Source organism: Cervus elaphus, chromosome X (genome assembly GCF_910594005.1).
Source record: "Cervus elaphus chromosome X, mCerEla1.1, whole genome shotgun sequence".
Taxonomy (NCBI): domain Eukaryota; kingdom Metazoa; phylum Chordata; class Mammalia; order Artiodactyla; family Cervidae; genus Cervus; species Cervus elaphus.
In genome coordinates, this window is record NC_057848.1 from 100,123,672 (window position 1) to 100,137,997 (window position 14,326).

Here is a 14,326-nt window from a genome sequence, read left to right on the forward strand (position 1 = left end):
TCCATGGAGTTCTCCAGGCCACAATACTGGAGTGGGTAGCTTTTCCATTCTCCAGGGTCTCTTCCCAAACCAGGTTTTGAACCCAGGTCTCCTGCATTGCAGGTGGATTCTTTACCAGCTGAGCCACCAGGGAAGCCTACAATACGTAAGATAAATGCTAATAACCATAGAATGGGAAATTGACAGTAACACCATAATAGTGGAGAATTTAACATTCCATTTACACCAATGGACAGATAATCCAGACAGAAAATTTACAAGGAAACATGATCCTTAAACAACATGTTAGCACAGATGGAATTTGTTGATATGTACAGGACATTCTGTCCAAAAGTAGCAGAATACACTTTCTTTTCAAGTACACATAAACCATTCTCCAGAATAGATCACTTTTGGGTTCAAAATCAAGTCTCAGTAATTTTTTAAAAGTTGAAATCATATCAGACATCTTTTCCAACAACAACACCATGAGATTAGATATCAATTACAAGAAAAATAACTGTAAAAAAAAAAACAAACACATTGAGTTTAAACAGTGTGCTGCTAAATAATCATGAGATAACTGAAGAACTCAAAGAGGAAATTAAAAAATACCTAGAAACAACGGATAACAAAAGCACAATGACACAAAACCTATGGGATTTAACATAAGTAGCTTCTTGGGGAAGCTAGTAGCAATAAAATCTTACCTCAAAAACAAGAAAAATCTCAAATAACAAAGTAACCTTTCACCTAAAGCAATTAGAAAAACAAGAACAAAAAACCCCCAAAGTTACAAGGAAAGAAACCATAAAGATCAGAGCAGAAATAAAGAAAACAATAGCAAAGATCAATAAAACTAAAAGCTGGTTATTTGAGAAGATAAAATAGATAAATAATTAGCATGACTCATCACAAAAAAATGGAATAAAACTCATATCAATAAAATTATAAATGGAAAAAGAGAAGTTAAAATGGGCACTACAGGAAGATAAAGGATCATAAAAGACTACTACAAGCAACTATATGCCAATAAAATGCACAACCTGGAAGAAATGGACAAATTCTGAGAAAAGTATTGATATAACCTTCCAAGACTGAACCAGAAAGAACCAGAAAATATGAGCAGAACAATCATAAGCACTGAAATTGAAACTGTGATTAGAAAACTTCCAACAACAAAAAGCACAGGGCTAGGTAGCTTCAAAGGTGAACTCTTTAAACATTCACAGAAGAGATAACACTTAGTCTTCTCAAATTCTTTCCAAAAACTGAAATGGGAGAAAACTTCCAAAACACAATCTACAAGGCCACTATCACCCTGATGCAAAAACCAGACAAAAATTTCACAAAAAAAAGGAAAATTGCAGATCAATGTCATTTATGAAAATATGCAAAAATTGTCAACAAAATACTAGCAAACAGAATTCAATAAAACATTAAAGGGTTATACACCATGATTAAGTGGATTTTATCTGAGGGATGGAAGGAATCTTCAATATATGGAAATCAATCAATGTGTTACATCATATTAACGAAGTGAAGGATAAAAACCACCTGATAATCTCAATACTCAATAGATGCAGAAAAACCTTTCAACAAAACTCAACATCCATTTATGATTAAAAAAAAAAATCCTCCAGAAAGTGGGCATAGAGGAACCCTACCTCAACATAATAAAGGCCATATACAACAAACCCACAACATACATTATTCTCAATGGTGAAAAACTGAAAGCATTTTCTCTAAGACCAGGAACAAGGCAAGGGGCCCACTCTCACCACTATTATTCAAAAGAGTTTTGGATGTTCTAGCCATGGCATTCAGAAAAGTAAAGAAGCAAATGGAATACAAATTGGAAAAGAAGTAAAATGGCACTGTTTGCAGATGATATGATACTATACATAGAAAATCCTAAAGATGTTACCACCAAAATGCTAGAACTAATCAATTAATTTGGTAAAGTTGTAGTATACAAAATTAATACACAGAAATTTCCTGCAATCCTATGCACTAACAACAAAAAATAAGACAGAGAAATCAAGGAAATGATTCCCTTCATCTTTGCAACAAAAAGAATAAAATACCTAGGAATAAGCCTACTAAGGGGACAAAAGATCTGTAGCAGAAAACTATAGGACGCTGATGAAAAAAGTCAAAGGTGACACAAACAGATTGAGAGATATACCATGTGCTTGGATTGAAGGAATCAGAGTGAAAATGAGTATACCACTGAAAGCAATCTACATATTCAATGTAATCGCTTTCCATTTATGAAGGGCACTTTTCACAGAAGTAGAACAAATTTTTTACAACTTGCATGGAAATACAGAAGGACCTGAATTGCCAAAGCAGTCTTGAAAAAGAAATGCTGAGCTGGTGGAATCAGGTGCCATGACTTTAAACTATACTATAGAGCTACATTAATTGAGACAGTATGGCACTGGCAGAAAAACAGAAATATAGATCAATGAAACAGGATAGAAAACCCACAGATAAACTCATGCACCTATGGTCACCTTATTTTTAATAAATGATGCAAGAATATACAATGGAGAAAAGAAAGCCTCTTCAATAAGTGGTGCTGGGAAAATTGGAAAGCTTCATGTTAAAGAATGAAAGTACAACACTTCCTAACACCATGCAGAAAAGTAAACTCAAAGTGAATTAAAGACCTATATATAAGTCCAGACACTACAAAACTCATAGGCAGAACACGTTTTGACATAAATCATAGCAAGATCTTTTGTGACCCACCTCCAAGAGTAACGAAAATAAAAACAAAAATAAAGAAATGAAGCCTAATTAAAAAAAGCTTTTGCACTGCAAAAGAAAACATAAACAAGATGAAAAGATAACTCTCATAATGGGAGAAAATATTTGCAAATGAAATAACCGACAAAGGATCAGTCTACAAAAATACAAGCTGCTCATGCAGCTCAATATAAAAATCAATTCAATCAAAAGATGGGCAGAAGACCTAAACCAACATTTCTCCAAAGAAGACATGCTAATGGCCAACAAACACATGAAAAGATGCTCAACATCACTCATTATTAGAGAAATGCAAATCAAATCTATAAGGTATCACCTCACACTAGTCAGAATGGCCATCATCAAAAAATCTACAAATGTTAAATACTAGAGAGGGTGTGGAGAAAATGGAACCCTCTTGCCCTATTGGTGTGAATGTATATTGAAACAATCACGATGGGGAACAGTATGGAGCTTCCTTAAAAAGCTAAAACTAGAACTACCAAGTGACCCAGCAATCCCACTACTGGCCATATACCTTGAGAAAACCATAACTCAAAAAGACACATGCACCACAAAGTTTATTGCAGTATTATTTACAATAGTCAGGATGTGGAAGCAACTTAAATGTCCGATGACAGATGAATCAAAAAAGAAATATGGTATGTATATACAATAGAATATTACTCAGTCATAAAAAGGGGGAAAATTGGGTCATTTGTTGTGATATGGATGAACCTAGATTCAGTCATACAGGGTGAAGTTAGTCAAAAAGTTAAAAACAAGCATCATATATTAATGCATATATATGGAACCTAGAAAAATAGTACTGGTGAACCTAGTTGCAGTGCATGAAAGAGATGTAGATGTAGAGAACAATCTCATGGACACAGGGCAAGAATGAGAGAATGGAATGAATTGAGAGAATAGCATTGACATAAATGCACTTACCTGTGAAAAAATAGATAGCTAGTAGAAGCTGTTATATAGCACAAAGAGCTCAGCTCAGTGCTCTGTGATGACCTAGAGGGGTGAGATGGGAGCCATGGGAGGGAGGCTCAACAGGAAGGGGATATATGTAGACATATGGCTTATTCATGTAGGTATACAGCAGAAGCTAACACAACATTGTAAAGCAATTACACTCCAACTTAAAAAAAAAAAGAAAAGTTTTATAGTTTTGTAATTTTATAAAAAAGAGGTAATGGAGGAGAAGTCAGGATATGTGTGTGTGTGTGTATGTGTGTGTGTGTGTACACACACATATACATGTTTCATTTTGCTGAAAAAAAAATGTAATCGAACATCAGAAGATTATTGCTAATCACAAAAAAACAGACCTCTTAAGTTAATGATTTTAGTGTTTTTCTATATATGGTAAGATGTAAGGATCTGGGTTCATTGAACTTATTCCTTTGATATGCATCTTAACTATTTAGGACCAGTATCCTACTTTTCTCCATCCTGTATTCCTTTCAGGGTGCACTGCTAGGGGCGGCTGCTGTGGCTGATGGCTTTATGGTCACAATATTCTTTGTTCACTGAAATGGAAGGAACCATTCTGTGTCCACACGTCAGATGTAAATAAAACTCATTTTGGAAGAGTGGAGACATGTTAACAGATATTGGCACTTCTTCATAGTCTCAAAGCTTATTTGTTGGTATATTGATTACACTGGCTTAGTTTATTGTTTTTCTGACCTGAATCAGGACAGTGAAAGACTTGAATCCATCTGACAAATGTGTCAGTTACAGCAGGAATTGCACTTTCCAACTTTCAGGGGAAATCACACCTTGTTGTAATGACTGAAGCAATGAGAAAAAAACAGACAGACTTGGGGTGCCTAGGGAAATAGCAATGTGAGGCCGGTGACTCACACATCATAATGGAGGGGACAGTGAGTGTGAGTATCATTGATATATTTTCTTCTGTTCAGAGCTCCATTTCAAGATAAGTCACTTAAAAACAAATGAAATGGTTGAATGCAAGCCGCCTTGGATCTTAATGTACAAACACTTCTCAAAATGCCCCAGGTCACATTAGAGGAGTTGAAAAGAAGATCTTCACATTTTGATCCCTTTAGTTCAAATTGGCAGACTTCCAGCACAAATATCAAGTGAGGAAATGTTATATTCAGGGCTATTCCTCTTCTGTATTCTACCCATATGAAATCACTGGATAAGACATATCAATAGGCAGATGGTTGAGTGGTATCATTTGGAAAATCCATTTTTTTTAATGGGAATCATAGATAACTTACCAGGTGGTGCTAATGGTAAAGAATCTGCCTGCCAATGCAGGAGACATAAGAGATGCAGGTTCCATCCCTGGGTCCAGAAGATCCTCTGGAAGAGAGTCTGTCAAACCACTACAGTGTACTTGCCTGGAGAATCCCATGGACAGAGGAACCTGTTGGGCTACGGCCCATAGGGTCCCAAAGAATCTTACATGACTGAAACGACTCAGCACATCAGTTCAGTTCAGTCGCTCAGTCGTGTCCAACTCTTTGTGACCCCATGAATCACAGCGCGCCAGGCCTCCCTGTCCATCACCAACTCCCGGAGTTTACTCAAACTCATGTCCATCGAGTCAGTAATGCCATCCAGCCATCTCATCTTCTGTCAGACCCTTCTCCTCCTGCCCCCAATCCTTCCCAGCATCAGGGTCTTTTCCAGTGAGTCAACTTTTTGCATGAGGTGGCCAAAGTACTGGAGTTTCAGCTTCAACATCAGTCCTTCCAATGAACACCCAGGACTGATCTCCTTTAGGATGGACTGGTTGGATCTCCTTGCAGTCCAAGGGACTCTCAAGAGTCTTCTCCAACACCACAGTTCAAAAGCATCAATTTTTCCAGCGCTCAGCTTTCTTCACAGTCCAACTCTCACATCCATACATGACCACTGGAAAAACCATAGCTTGACTCAGCACATAGAAACCTCTAAAAATGAAAAACCAAAAAGTGATACTAATAACCTACCTAGGAGTCAGAAATTTCATGCAAAAGAAGTAGTTCAGTTCAGTTCAGTTGCTCAGTCATATCCGACTCTTTGCAACTCCATGGGCTGCAGCACATCAGGCTTCCCTGTCCATCACCAACTCCCAGAGCTTACTCAAATTCATGCCCATCGAGTCAGTGATCACATCTAACCATTTCATCCTCCGTCGCCCCTTCTCTTCCTGCCTTCAATTTTTCCCAGCATCAGGGTCTTTTCCAATGAGGCAGTTCTTCACATCAGGTGACCAAAGTATTGAAACTTCAGCTTGAGCATTAGTTCTTCCAACGAATATTCAAGGTTGATTTCCTTGAGGCTTGACTGGTTTGATCTCTTTGCACCCCAAAGGACTCTCAAGAGTTTTCTCCAGCACAATCCAAAAGCATCAATTCTTCTGTGCTCACCCTTCTTTATGGTTCAACTCTCATATCCATATGTGACTACTGGAAAAACCATTGCTCTGATTATTTGGACCTTTATCAGCAAAGTGATGTCTCTACTTTTTAATACGCTGTTTGATTTGTCATAGCTTTTCTTCCAAGGAGCAAGCGTCTTAATTTCATGGCTACAGTCACAGTCCTCAGTGATTTTGAAGCCCAAGAAAACAAAGTCTGTCACTGTTTCCACTGTTTCCCCATCTCTTTGCCATGAAGGGATGGGACCAGATGCTACTATCTTAGCTTTTTCAATGTTGAGTTTTAAGCCACCTTTTTCACGCTCCTCTTTCACCTTCATCAAGAGGCTCTTCAGTTCCTCTGGGATTTCTGCCAATAGGCTGATGTCATCTGCATATCTAAGGTTTTGATATTTCTCCCGGCAGTCTTGATTCCAGCTTATGCTTCATCCAGCACAGCATTTCAAGCATGATGTACTCTGCATGTAAATCAAATAAGCAGAGTGACAATATACAGCCTTGACATACTCCTTTCTCAATTTGGATCCAGTCCGTTGTTCCATGTCCAGTTCTAACTGTTTCTTCTTGATCTGTTTACAGGTTTCTCAGGAAGCAGGTGAAGTGGTCTGATATTTCCATCACTTTCAGAATTTTCCACAGTTTGTTTTAATCCACACAGTCAATGGCCTTAGTTTAGTCAATGAAGCAGAAGTAGATGTTTTCCTGAAATTCCCTTGGTTTTTCTATGATCCAACGAATGTTCACAATTTGATCTCTGATTCCTCTGCCTTGTCTAAATCCAGTTTGTATATCTATAAGTTCTTGATTCACATGCTGTTGAAGCCTAGCTTGTAGTATTTTGAGCATAACCTAGCTAGCATGTGAAATGAGTGCAATTGTGTGGTAGTTTGGGTATTCTTAGGCTTTGACCTTCTTTGTGATTGGAATGAAAACTGACTTTTCCAGTCCTGTGGCCACAGCTGAGTATTGCAAATTTGCTGTCACACTGAGTACAGCACTTTCACAACATCATCGTTTAGGATTTGAAATAGCTCAGCTGGAATTCCATCACTTCCATTAACTTTGTTTGTAGTATTAATGCTTCCTGAGGCCCACTTGACTTCAAACTCCAGGATGTCTGGCTCTAGGTGAGTTACCACACCACAGTGTTTATGCAGGTCATTAAGACCTTTTTTGTATAGTTCTTCTGTGTATTCTTGCCACCTCTTCTTAATATCTTCTGCTTCTGTTAGGTCCATACCATTTCTGTCCTTTATTGCGCCCATCTTTGCATAAAATGTTCCCTTGGTATCTCTCATATTCTTGAAGAGATCTCCAGTCTTTCCCGTTCAATTGTTTTCCTATATTTCTTTGCATTGTTCAGTTAAGAAGGCCTTCTTATCTCTCCTTGCTTTTTTGGGGAACTCTGCAGTCAGATGGATATCTTTCCTTTTCTTTTTGGCCTTTACTTTCCTTCTTTTCTCAGCTATTTGTAAGGCCTCCTCAGTCAACCTTTTTGCCTTTCTCCATTTCTTTTTCTTGGGGATGGCTTTGACCACTGCCTCCTGTACAATGTTATGAACATCCATCCATAATTCTTCAGGCAAGAAAGAGCGGAATGTATACTTGTGGCTGATTCACATTTTTGTATGGCAGAAACCAGCACAACTTTTAAAGCAATTATTCTCTAATCCAAAATAAAAAGAGAAAGATTCTGTAATTAATTTGAGGTCACATAGTTAGGAAGTAATACTTTTGGTGTTTGAACCCATGTTTGCCGTTCTAAAATCTGTACTCTACTATGATGGCACACTGCCTCTGTAGGCACTTAGGAGACTTGTTTTGCCTGTGTATCACCAGCTTTTGCTTCCATATCACTCTGCTATCCTGGCCAAGTCACCTTGTCAACTTTAAAATGAGAAAACTGGACTTAATGAGCTCTGGTAACCTTCCAATTCATCTCTGAGAGCAATAGGTCTTGGCCCTCCTTGCCAGATGATTTAAGATTACTGAACTTCTACTTACTTCTCATGAACTCAGTGAAGGACATTATATTTAGGTATCAGTAAATGTTGAAAGCACGTTTTTTTTTGTTTGTTTGTTTGTTTTTTTTCTGCTAAGTTACTAGGAGGGCTGGGAGGGTTTTACTACACATTTGTAAGTATGTATATGGCTTCCCTGATGACTCAGTCAGTAAGGAATCTGCTCACAATGAAGGAGACCTGCCTGAGTACAAGGGACTTAGGTTTGATCCCTGGGTCAGGAAGATTCCCTGGGGAAGGAAATGGGAACCCACTCCAGTATTCTTGCCTGGGAAACCCCACAGACAGAGGAGACTGGTGTGCTACAGTCCATGGGATCCCAAAAGTCCGACACGACTTAGTGACTAAACCACCATATGTATATATAGTTTACTGAAAATGAGATTATTTATTCTATGATACCATTTTCATATAATGGCCAAGGCATTTCTTTTAGGTTCAATATATCTTGGTAAATTATCAACAGACTGAAAATTTGTTAATCTTTTCTTGACTGTCTGCCCAGGGAGAGACATTACTTCTCATCAATGCCATTCTCTGAAAGGAAGTTAAAACTGCAAAAACTCATGATACCTTCTTTCTAGTTATTAAAACCTATGTATAGGCATTTAACCCTATTAGAATGTACTTCCTTCCATAATGCAAAACCAATGTGTGATTCATTGGTCTTTCACAAACAGACAGACCAGCCAGCAAGCTATTATTCAAATCTTTCATTTGTTTCACACTCCCAATCAGAGTGCTTGTTAACAATATGCACGCTAGGAACTCAACTTTACCAGGAACTGAAGGCCCTGGATCACACTGTGAAGTAAAAATCCAAGAATGTTATCCTCTGAAGGAGTTTTGATATTATCTAGTCCATTCCCCTTATCTTAACAAATGAGAAAACTGAGCTTCAGAGAGGTCTTACCAAGAGTATGGTCTTCAGAGCTTTTACTCCCTCCAACCCATCTTCCCATCCCAAAATACCTTCTTGTGTCTATACCTTTTTCCAACACTTTTCCTCCACCTTATACATCCAGTCCATGAATACTGACTTCTGAGGAGTTCATTTCATACCTTCCCCTTCAATTTCTCCTCGCCTTCACCAACACTTCCCAGGTCAACTTTAAATGGAATATTATAAAAACTCTGTTCTTACAGTTTTTTCTAATACCGTATGCCCTTGTGACCATTTTCTCCACCTCCCCCAACAAATTCTAAACTTATGAGAATTTATCCCATTTCCTCCGGGCCTTGTTCCAAAGAAACCCATTAGAGCTAATATGAGAAAACTAATACATGTTAATGGTGTGAACTGGTTAATATGTTACCTCTTCCAGGAATGATGCTTGCATTTTAACAGAGAATATTGAGACGAAGCTAATGAACTGGAATGACTCTTCCCTGGGAATTTCATGCCAGGCTAGTAAAGAATAAGGTTCTGAGTGGGAACCCTTTAACCTTGAATCACAAAGTAGAGCCTATCACTATACCTAAAGCTAACACTGTTACCCACGGTTAAGAATTTGTCTTTTTGGCAAATTAATATATAACCAACTATGTGCAAAGGTATTTGAATGTTTTTCTTTTTAAAAGGCCAGTTCTTAAAGATATTTTAAGGTGGGAACAACCTTGAAACCAGCTTTCAACTTCAAGGAGAAAGTCATTTGTATGAGCACGAAGACCTTCAGTGGACTCTATTCTATATTAGATACAGAATCAAACTATTTTTCCTTTCATGTGGTAAGTTAGAGTTGTCCTCTGAAAGCCATTTAGCTAGTTCTCTTCTTTCACCTTTCAAGCTTTATTCAATCCCAGTCTCTATTTTACATTCCTTAACTTCTGTTTTTATTTCTATAAACTCTCTTTGCTTAGTTCCTTTCCCTGACTCATCTGTTATTTTCCATATTCTTTCTCACATTTTCCTTTTCCTCTAGCTTTCTTTACACTATTTGTCCTGCCAGCTTTGGCATCTCAGGTACAGAGAAGGTCTTGATGATTTGGCTTTTAAACCATTCAGAGAAATTCCACCTTCCAAAGGGAAAATTCCAATTCCAGTGTCACACTCTTGGTTTTTGGGGAAAAGTAGTGAGTGGTCCTTTTAATAAAATCAGGACAGCTTAAAGATGTTACTAATTGTACTCTCTACATGTACAATATCTTTAACTTGAGTGATTTTTTTTTTAAATGTCAAATGTTTACATTTCACTTTTCCCCTCTGAAGATTAATTCTCATGTAATCTTGTGCTTAGTTTCAAGTCTACTATGTTCTTCAGTTGCTTTTAATGTTCTGTAGGCAGGTATTTGTTTTTATTATGCTAAGTGTGCTACCTCCTCACCCACACTATTACCACTTCATCAAGCACTGTTTTCAAAGCACAATTATTCTACTTCTCCCTGTACCTGACATATTCTTGAGTGACTCTAACATTGTATTCCACAATTCTCAAACCTTAGTAAGCATTAGAACCAGCTGAAGATGTTGATAAGGTACAAATTTCCAGTCCTCATCCACTCAGGATATTATTATTTACAGCAGGTTGGAATGGCACTGTACAACATTCATCCCAGGTGATTCTAATGAGAATAACTCCTGGTTACATTTTTTGAAATGTTACTGTGTGGGTGATGATATACATCAACCAAGTACTCTAAAAGGCCTTGTGCAGAATCTAAAGTTGACAACCAGAAGAATACTTAGACAAGTGATTTTCCATATTTTGCTACAAGAGCCTTGTAACATAATGAAACAATTAGTATGTGCAGGTTCTTTGACATCACTCACTTAGGCCGATGGGGAGAATTGTATCTTTTACTGTCAGTCATGAAAATTCATCTAATGGAAGTGGAAGAGACTTTAGACATATTCTAGTTCAGTAAATCATTTTATTTATAGAGAAACTATGACCCTGAAGGAGAAAGTGACTTGCCAAATAGAGTAAAATTTTGGCCAAGGACTAGAAAGCAGGTCTGCTAACTCAAATTTTAATATTTGCTCTTCTAAAAACTGAGATCTCCATAGGCAAATCTTATTTTCCCTTACACATATGTCCTTTCACTGACCTATATCAATTTAGAAAAGTTCATTGGTATTGGAGATGTCCAGAAACATTGGGATGTATTTAAGGAAGCAGAGAACCAGGAGAGATATTAAGAGCTAGAAGCATTTCAAACCCATTGCAGAGTGCTTTGAAATACAGGACTTAGGCCCTATAAAACTGACTATGACTTGAAGATCAGGAGAGTATATTTTTAAATTTAAAAGCTTTTAGCATTTTCCCTTCAAATTTAAGCGGATTCTTCGAATGATCAAAGAGCTTCAGCAAAAATAAAATAAGGTAAAAATCAATAACTACTGATATGAAGCCTTTAGAGCAAAATAATTATCTACTTCCTTATAATAAAATTAAACACAAAAGTTGCTTCAATAAACGAATCATACTAGATCTCTTTTTAAAAAGTTAAATAGCATAGAGAAGTACTCTAAACCTGTGTTTAATTAGAAACTGGTGATAGTCTAAAGCAAATTTGGACTTCAGCAGCCTAGCCATAAATATTTGCAGTTGTTCTTCAGTCACTCAGTCATGTCTAACTCTTTGTGACCCCAGGGACTGCAGCACACCAGAGGACTCCTCTGCCCTTCACTACCTCCCGGAGTTTGCTCAAACTCATGCCCATTGAATCATTATTGCCATTCAACCATCTCATCCTCTGTCACCCCCTTCTCCTCCTGCCCTCAATCTTTCCCAGCATCAGGGTTGTTTCCAGTGAGGCAGCCCTTCACATCAGGTGGCCAAAGTCTTGGAGCTTCAGCTTGGGCATCAGTCCTTCCTATGAATGTTCAGGGTTGATCTCCTGGAGGATTGACTGGTTTGATCTCCTTGCAGTTCAAGGGACGCTCAAGAGTCTTCTCCAGCACAACTCAAAAACATCAATTCTTTGATGTTCAGCCTTCTTTATGGTCCAAGTCTCACATCCATACATGATGTCAAATACAAATCGGCACTTTTCAAGAGCATCGCCAACAACTGAACAACAAAGGCATTTTCCATCTGCCTCTATGGAGATTGAACCTCATGCTGCTATAGCTGTTGACCTTCAACAACCCCTGAAGGAGTTCAGGGTGGAGTGAGACATTCTGTTCTCCAGGGAATCTGGTGGGACAGGTCTTTAGATAGTTGCATGTTTTTAGGAACAGATTTTATTATCTCAATCCTTCCATCTCCTCATATCTAGAGAAGCACTAAATCCCTTCATAGTGACATCAGATTCTTATGACTATCAAAAAACCTTTTGTAAAATAAGTGCTTCATGGTATTAAACTCCCCCTTCACCAAAACCTTATATATTGAATTTCCCCCACTGCCGCTTTGGAGCAGTCTCTCAGAGTTATCTGAGATGCTGCCTCCCAGGCTGCAGTCCTCATTTTGACTCCAAATAAAACTTAACTCACAACTCTCAAGTTGTACATCTTTTTTAAGTCAACAATGACTACTGGAAAAACCATTGCTCTGACTATACAGATCTTTGTCAGCAAAACCATGTCTCTACTTTTTAATATGCTGTCTAGGTTTGTCATAGCTTTACTTCCAAGGAGCAAGCGTCATTTAATTTCATGGCTGTTGTCCGCATCACTGTCCGCAGTGATTTTGGAGCTCAAGAAAATAAAGTCTGTCTCTGTTTCCACTGTTTCCTCATCTATTTGCCATAAAGTGATGGGACCAGATGCCACGATCTTAGATTTTTGAATAGTGAGTTCTGAGCCAGTGTTTTCACTCTCCTCTTTCACCTTTATCAAGAGGCTCTTTAGTTCCTTTTTGCTATCTGCTGTTAGGGTGATGTTATCTGCATATCTGAGTTTATTTATATTTCTCCCAGCAATATTGATTGCAGGTTGTGCTTCATTCAGCCTAGCATTTCAAGCATGATGTGTTTTGCGTATAAGTTAAATAAGCAATTTGCCTTGATTCATGGACCTAACATTCCAGGTTCCTATGCAATATTGCTCTTTACAGCATCGGACCTTGCTTCTATCACCAGTCCCATCCACAACTGGGTGTTGTTTTTGCTTTGGCTCCATCCCTTCATTCTTTCTGGAGTTATTTCTCCACTGATCTCCTGTAGCATATTGGGCACCTACTGACATGGGGAGTTCCTCTTTCAGTATCCTACCATTTTGCCTTCTCATAATGTTCATGGGGTTCTCAAGGCAAGAATACTGAAGTGGTTTTCCATTCCCTTTCCAGTGGACCACATTCTGTCAGACCTCTCCACCATGACCTGACCATCTTGGGTGACCCCAAACGGCATGGCTTAGTTTCATTGAGTTAGACACGAATGTGGTCCTGTGATCAGATTGGCTAGTTTTCTGTGATTATGGTTTTAGTGTGTCTGCCCTCTGATGCCCTCTCGCAACACCCACCATCTTACTTGGGTTTCTCTTACCTCGGACATGGGGTATCTCTTCACGGCTGCTCCAGCAAAGCGCAGCCACTGCTCCTTACCTTGGACGAGGTATATCCTCTCACGGCCGTCTCTACTGATCTTGAAAGTGGAGTAACTCCTCTCAGACCTCCTGTGCCCTGAATGGCAAGAGTGAATGTCAACATTCTAGGAATCACCAAACTAAAATGGACTGGAATGGGTGAATTTAACTCAGATGACCATTATATCTACTACTGTGGGCAGGAATCCCTTAGAAGAAATGGAGTAGCCATCATGGTCAACAAGAGAGTCCGGAATGCAGTACTTGGATGCAATCTCAAAAATGACAGGATGATTTCTGTTCGTTTCAAGGCAAACCATTCAATATCACAGTAATCCAAGCCTATGCCCCAACTACTAATGCTGAAGAAGCTGAAGTTGAACGGTTCTATGAAGACCTACAAGACCTTTTAAAACTAACACCCAAAAAAGATGTCCTTTTCATTATAGGGGACTGGAATGCAAAAGTAGGAAGTCAAGAAAATCCTGGAGTAACAGGCAAATTTGGCCTTGGAATAGGAATGAAGCAGGGCAAAGGCTAATAGAGTTTTCCAAGAGAAAGCACTGGTCATAGCAAACACCCTCTTCCAACAACACAAGAGAAGACTCTATACATGGACATCACCAAATGGTCAACAATAAAATCAGATTGATTATATTCTTTGCAGCCAAAGATGGAGAAGCTCTATACAGT